This window comes from Equus caballus, chromosome 22 (genome assembly GCF_041296265.1).
Source record: "Equus caballus isolate H_3958 breed thoroughbred chromosome 22, TB-T2T, whole genome shotgun sequence".
NCBI classification, from domain to species: domain Eukaryota; kingdom Metazoa; phylum Chordata; class Mammalia; order Perissodactyla; family Equidae; genus Equus; species Equus caballus.
This window is the reverse complement of record NC_091705.1, coordinates 19656657-19664220: the sequence shown is the minus strand read 5'-3', so window position 1 is coordinate 19664220 and position 7564 is coordinate 19656657.

Here is a 7564-nt window from a genome sequence, read left to right as displayed (position 1 = left end):
ATGAACATGTATGTAAAATTCTTGTTAACAAAACAAATTCAACAATATATAAAAACAATAATAGATCATGACCAAATGGGATTTTTCACAGGAATGCAAGGTTGGGTTTAACATTAGAATTTCAATTAATGTAGTTCACCATATAAATAGACTAAAAAAAATAGACAATCATTTCAATAGATTAAGAAAAGGCATTTGACAAAACCCAACATCTATTCCTGATAACAACTCTCAGAAAACTAGAAGTAGAAGGGGAATTCCTCAACCTGATAAAGAGAAGCTATGAAAACTCTTCAACTAACATCATACTTAGTGGTGAAAGACTAATGCTTTCTCCCTAAGCTCAGGAACAAGGCAAGGACGTGTGTTTTCACTGTTTATACTTGACACTGTATTGAAGGTCCTATCCAGTGTAACAAGGCAAGAAAAAAAGACATACAGATTTGATAGAAGTAAGACTGTCTTTATGTGCAGATGATAAAGTCATCAAATCATCTGATTGTTTACTTAGAAAATCTTATGAAATTTACGAAAAGCTACTAGAATTAATAAGGGAGTTAGGAAGATTGTAATATATGGGATCAATATACAAAAATAAATTTTATTTCTGTCTTAGCAATGAACAATAGGAAATTGAAATGAACAAAAGCAAAACCGTTTACAATAGAATCAGAAATATGAAATATTTAAGGGCTAAATCTTATGAAAGATGTGTATATTGAAAATTATTCATAGGAATTAGAGAAGACCTAAACAAATGGAGAGATATACTATATTCATGGATTGGACGACTTGGTATTGTTTCCATGTCATTTCTCTTCAAATTGGTCTGTAGACTCAGTGCAATCCCAATCAGAATTCCAACAGGGTTTTTGTGTAGAAACTGACAAGCTTATTATAAAATTTATATAGAAATGCAACAGACCTTGAATAACTGAAATGACTTTTCAAAAGAAGAACAAATTTGGAGGACTTATACTACTTTACTTTAAGACTTATACACTGACATTAATCAAGACAGTGTGGGATTGGCATCATGTTAGAAAAACTGATCAATGAAACACGATGAGTCCAGAAATAGACCTACACATACTTGGTCAATTGATTTTTGACAAAGGTGCAAAGATAATTCACTGGAGAAAGGATAGTATTTTCAACAAATGGTGCATGAACAATTGGATATCCATATGCAGAAAAATGAACTTTGATCCATACCTGGCACCATAAAAAATTAACTCAAAAGGGATCATAGCCAGGGCCGGCCCAGTGGCACAGCAGTTAAGTGTGCATGCTCCACTTCGGCAGCCCGGAGTTCGCTGATTTGGATCCTGGGTGTGGACATGGCACCACTTGGCAAGCTATGCTGTGGTAGGCGTCCCACATATAAAGTGGAGGAAGATGGGCACAGACGTTAGCTCGGGGCCAGTCTTCCTCAGCAGAAAGAGGAAGATTGGTGGCAGATGTTAGCTCAGGGCTGATCTTCCTCAAAAAAAGAAAAAATAGGGGACAGCCCTGTGGCTGAGTGGTTAGGTTTGCATGCTCTGCTTCGGCAGCCCAGGGTTTTGCCATTTTGGATCCTAGGTGCAGACCTAGCACTGCTCAGCAAGCCATACTGAGGCCACATGGCAGAGCTAGAAGGACCAACAACTAGAATATACAACTATGTACTGGGGGGGCTTTGAGGAGAAGAAGAAGAAGAAGAAAAAATTTGTCAACAGATGCTAGCTCAGGGCCAATCTTTAAAAAAATAAAAAGACTAAAAAAATCTAAAATTATAAAACAATTATAATAAAAAACATAGGAGAAAATATCTGTGACCTTGTATTAGGCAAAAACTTCTTAGAAAAAATACTAAAACATAATTTGTTAAAAAATTTGGGAAGTTGGACTTCATCTAAATTAATACCTTCTGCTCTTTGAAAGACACTGTTAACAGGATGCAAAGACAAGCCAAAGACTGGAAGAAGAAGATTTGCAAATTACATAACTGATAAAAGATTTGCATTCAGAATGTACAAAGAACTCTTAAAACTCAATAATAAGAAAAACAACAACTCAACAAAAAGTGGGAAAAAATTTGAACTGATACTTCACCAAAAAAGAGATACAGATGGCAAATTAACACACAAAAAGATGCTCAACATTCAACCTCATTAGTCATTAGGGAAATGCAAATTAAATCACAATGAAATTTCACTACACACCTATTAGACTGTCTGAAATAAAAAGAAAGACCATAACAAGCCTTGTTGAAGGTAAAGATCAACTGGAACTCTCATAAAGTGCTGTTGGCAACGAAAATGCCAAAACTACTTTGGAAAAGAGTTTGGCAGTTCCTTAAAAAGTTAAACATACACCTTGTATGTGAATGTCTATAGCAGTTTTATTTGTAAGAGTCAAAAATTGTGAGCAACCCAAACATCTATCAACAGATGAGTGGGTCAATAAATTCTGGTATAAAATGGAATACTTTTGCTCAGGAATAAAAGTAAATTATAGGTACCTGCAACAACATAGATGAATCTCAAATTAATTATGCTGAGTGAAAGAAGCCATATTAAAAAGGGCATTTTAGGTGGGTTCCATGGTGACACAACTATAGTAGATGGAGAAGAAGGCAAAGGGTGAATCTTAAAGGAATAGCCTTGGATCACGTGTAGAGTTAGGCTTTTAAGGGAAGGTCTGGGGAAAACATGATGCCTTTAAGGGAAGCTGGGCAGGACAATAACAGATCAAGTCCAGGTGTAGATGCTGATGCTCTTGGAAGTGGTAATAGAGGCGGTTTGTTTGCTCACTTTCTGGCCTGTGAGGATCACTCAAGACTGAAGCAAAGAAGTGATTCTCAAACTTGGCTGTACACTGGAACCACCTGGAAATGTATAGAAAATATTTGTACCTGGGTGCCATTCTGATATAACTGGTCTGGGGTGCAGCCTGGGTGGCAGGATTTTCAGAAGCTCCCCAAGGGACAAATAGTGTTTGAGACCATGGCTCTGGAGGATTCTTTTAGAAAAAGTAATGCCTGGGCCCTGAAGGAAAGAGAAAGAAGCAGTAAAGACGGCTCTCAAATCTAGCAAACACTTTTGGCCCTCCATATGGCAGAGAGAGAAAGAACCTAAGAAGCAGGTTAAAATGTTCACACCCAGCTGATGGCGTGTTCCCCAACAAACTTTCACATGCTATTTTGAGCATCCATTGATTATCCTTATTCTAATTATTTTGCTGGGGGTTGCAGGATTGCTAGTTACTTATTCTGTCAGTCCTTTGACATTTGTTTACCATTAGTTGAATTCTTATTTTCTTTTTTGAGTATCACTATGAACTCATGGGTTTTTTTAAAAAAAGTGTTTTATAATCAATTATAGTTATTCTTTTTGATACGCAAAATGTTCCCAAATTGGTCATTGAAGTCCCTTCAAGCTAGCTCCTTTTCCCTTTCAGTGTCACCCCATGGGTCTTTGAGTACTTCCTTGCTTTCTGTACTACCAGATGCCAGATCCAATGGGGAACAGAACCTTGGCATGATGCCAAAGTAAGACCCCATTACCTGTGTAATTGCTATGAGAGAAACATACCTTTACATGAGAAAGACCTAGTGGTCACCACCTGTATTCATTTCCTTGGGCTGCCTGACAAATTATCACTAACTGGATGGCTTAAAACAACAGAAATTTATTACATTTTAAAACAGAACTCTCACAGTTCTGGAAGCTAAAAGTCTGGAATCAAGGTGTCAGTAGGGTTGGTTCCTTCAGGAGGCTCTGAGGAAGAATAAGTTCCATGCCTCCCTCTAGCTTCTGGTGTTTGCCAGCAATCCTTGGCATTCCTTGCCTTGTGCACACATCACTCCAATTTCTGCCTTTGCCATCACTTGGTGCTCTTCCTGTGTGTCTCTGCGTCCTTGTGTCCAAATCTCCTTCTTAAAACGACACCAGTCATTGCATTAGGGCCCACCTGAATCCAGTATGACCTCACTTTAGTTTGATTACATCTGCAAAACCACTATTTCCAAAAAAAGTCACATTCACAGGTAGTGGAGGCTTAGGGTTTCAACACATCTCTTTGGGGGACACAGTTCAACTCACAACACCACCTTAGCTAGTGGTCAAACGTACCATCATTCATAGTCAGATGACTGAACATTATGAGCCTCCTGATGCAATAGGACACCACAGTATCACTTTTGAAGTACTCTTGCCAAGAACGTTTAACCCGAATCTAATTAAGCCTGTTGAATGAACTTCCAGATTACAGGAAATATAGTGGGTAGAGTAATAATTTAAATGACATCATGATGAAGTAATCTGACTAGTCAGGAATGGGGGACATTCTGCAGGGAAACTAGAGTGGGCCCTGGAAATGTCCATGTCATGAATAAAAAAAGGTGAGGTGCGTGTATGTGATCAGCACTGTCCAATAGAGATAAAGTGAACCACAAATGTGTCACATATGTAATTTTAAATTTTCTACTAGTCACACTAAAAATTAAAAACATGTAAAATTCATTTTAATAATCAATTACCAATTTATTAGTATTAATTAAAAATAAATATTTAACCCAATTAATAGTTTTCTACTGCTGCTGAAACAAATTCAGTGCCTTAAAACAACACAAATTTATTATCTTATGCTTCTATGGATCAGAAGTTGAGTATGGTGTTTTTGGACTGAAATTAAGGTGTCAGCAGCCTGTGTTCCTCTCTGGAGCTTCTAGAAGAGAACCCACCTCTTGTTCCTTTGGGTTGTTGGCAGAATTTAGTACCTTAAGGGTAAAGGATTGAGGTAGTAGTTTTCTTGCTGGCTGTAAACTGAAGGCCATTCTTAGTCTCTAGAGGCCACTGCATTCCTTGGCTTGTGGCCCCCTTTATTTATCTTCGAAACTGTCACTACTCACTCATGTTGCATCTCCCTGACTCAGTTGGGAAAGATTCATGTGATTAGATTGGACCCACTTGGATAATCCAGGATAATCTCACCAATTCAAGATCCTTAACCTTAATTGCATCTCCAAAGTCCCTTTTTCCGTGTAAGTTTCTAGAACTTAGGGCACAGACATCTTTGGGGGGCATTGTTCTGCCTGCTGCACTAATATGTCCAAAAATATCATCAATTCTACATGTAATCCATATAAAAATTCATTAATGACGTATTTTACATTTTTCTCTTTTTTCAGTCTTTGACATTGTGCATTTTACATGCACAGCATATCTCAATTTGGACCAGTCATGTTTCAAGTTCTCAATAGCCACTTGTGGTTTGTAGATACTGCATTGGATGATGCAGTTCTAGAGCAAAGGAGCCTAAAGAGACAGAGCTAAATACAAACAAATGATTAGATTCTGATTTAAAAAAGCAGTGCAGCTGTAGAAGACATTTTGGGGATGAATGGGGATAGTTGTATATAGACTAGATGATTGCCACCACTTACTGTTAATTTTGTTAGGTTTAATATTGGCATTGTGGTGATGTAGGGGAAAGTTGTAACTCTTAGGAGATGTGTGTTGTTATGATCACCCCACAGATGTAGGATGGACTCTTCTCTACTCCACCGATAATTTGGTTCTTATGTTGAGATCAATGATACTACTCACATCAAGAAAGTATGAAAGGGTTTATTACTCCCATAATGAGAGAGAGCAGGGTAGGTTCCTATGCAGGTCCAAGAATGGCTTGAGAGAACTGGGGGTGGTGACTGGCTTGGCTTTTTTTGTGGTTGGAAGTGAGGCTGGGGCAAGGGTTCCTACCCACGGGCTGGGGCTTGCATGGGTTGAACCTTCTGCTGGCAGCAAAGGAGGGAGTGCCTGAATTTTTTTTATTGGCTTGCCCAGATGGAGGGAAAGAAGGGAAAAAGGAGGACTGGGGCTTTACAGCTGCCTGTAGTGAAACATCAAAAATGGAGCCAGACTCTATTACAATTCACCTCTAATGTTTGACTGATGACTGAAGTGTGCCATGTTTCATTTGATTGAGTTTAAACTTGTTTAAGTAACAGTCTGAAGCCAACAAGGGAGGTCAAGTTTCTGTTGGATGTCTTGTTCAAGAGCCCAGTTTTCATTGCCAAAATTAAAAATGTGTGCCTCAAAGGACCCCAGAAGAAAGTAAAAAGACAATCTACAGAATGGGAGAAAAATTTTGCCAATGATATATCTGATAAGAGACTTGTATCTAGGATGTATAAAGCACTTTTCAGCCCAATAATAAAAGACAACCCAATTAAAAATTGGACACTATCAATGGAGTGAGAAGGCAACTCAATGAGAAGGATTGTAGAAAATATTTGTAAATCAGATATTTGATAAGGGTTTAATATCCTGAGTATATAAAGAACTCCTAGATACTAACAACAAAAAACCCCTCTATAAAAATGAGCAAATGACTTGAATAGACATTTTTCAAAAGCAGATATACAAATGGCCAATAAGTACATGAAAAGTTGCTCAACAGTGTTAATCAATAGAGAAATGCACATCAAAACCACAATGAGATGCTATTTTACACCTACTAGAGTGGCTATAATAAAAAAATGGAAAATAACAAACGTTGGTGAGGATGTGGAGAAGTTGGAATCCTTGTGCATTGGTGGTAGAATGTAAAATGGTGTAGCCCCTATGCAAAATGGTTGGCAGTTAGGAGTGCACCCCTAGGTATATACCCTGAAGAACTAAAAACAAGGACTCAGATACTTGTAAACCAATGTTCATAGCAGCATTATTCACGATGGCCAAAATGTGGAAACAATCCAAGTGTCCATCAACATATGAATGGATAAGCAAAATGCAGGATATGCATACAATGGAATATGTTTCAGCTATAAAAAAGAATGAAGCACTGACAAATGCCACAACATGGATGAACCTTGAAAACTTTATGCTAAGTGAAATAGGCCAGACACAAAAAGACAATATTGCATAATTTCAATATTGTATGAATGTATATAATTTGTGTGAAATATCTAAAATATGCAAATTCATAGACACAGAGTAGATTAGAAATTACTGGGGGCTGAATGGCGGGGGGAATGGAGAGTTATTGCCTAATGGGTACAAAGTATTTGTTTGGGGTGATGAAAAGTTCTGGAAATAGATAGTGGTGATGGTTGTGCAATTGTGAATATACTTAATACCACTGAATTGTACCTTTAAAATGGGTAAAATGGTAAATTTTATGTTATGTAAATTTTACCACAATTAAATTTTTTTTAAAAATGGGCAAAAAATTGAACAGACATTTCACCAAAGAAGATATAAAGATGACCAATAAGCATATGAAAAGATGTTCAACATCATTAGCCATTGGGGAAATGCAAATCAAAACCACAGCGACATACCCTTTTACACACTCTAGGATGACTATGATAAGAAAGATGGACAATTACAAGTGTTGACAAGGATATACAAAAATCAAAACCCTCATACGCTGCCGGTGGGAGTATAAAATAGTGAAGTCACTTTGGAAAACAGTCTGTCAGTTCCTTCAATGGTTAAACATAGAATTACCATATGACCCAGCAATCCCACTCCTGAGTGTGTTACCAGCTACAGATATAGGTTCTTTACCTGCCACA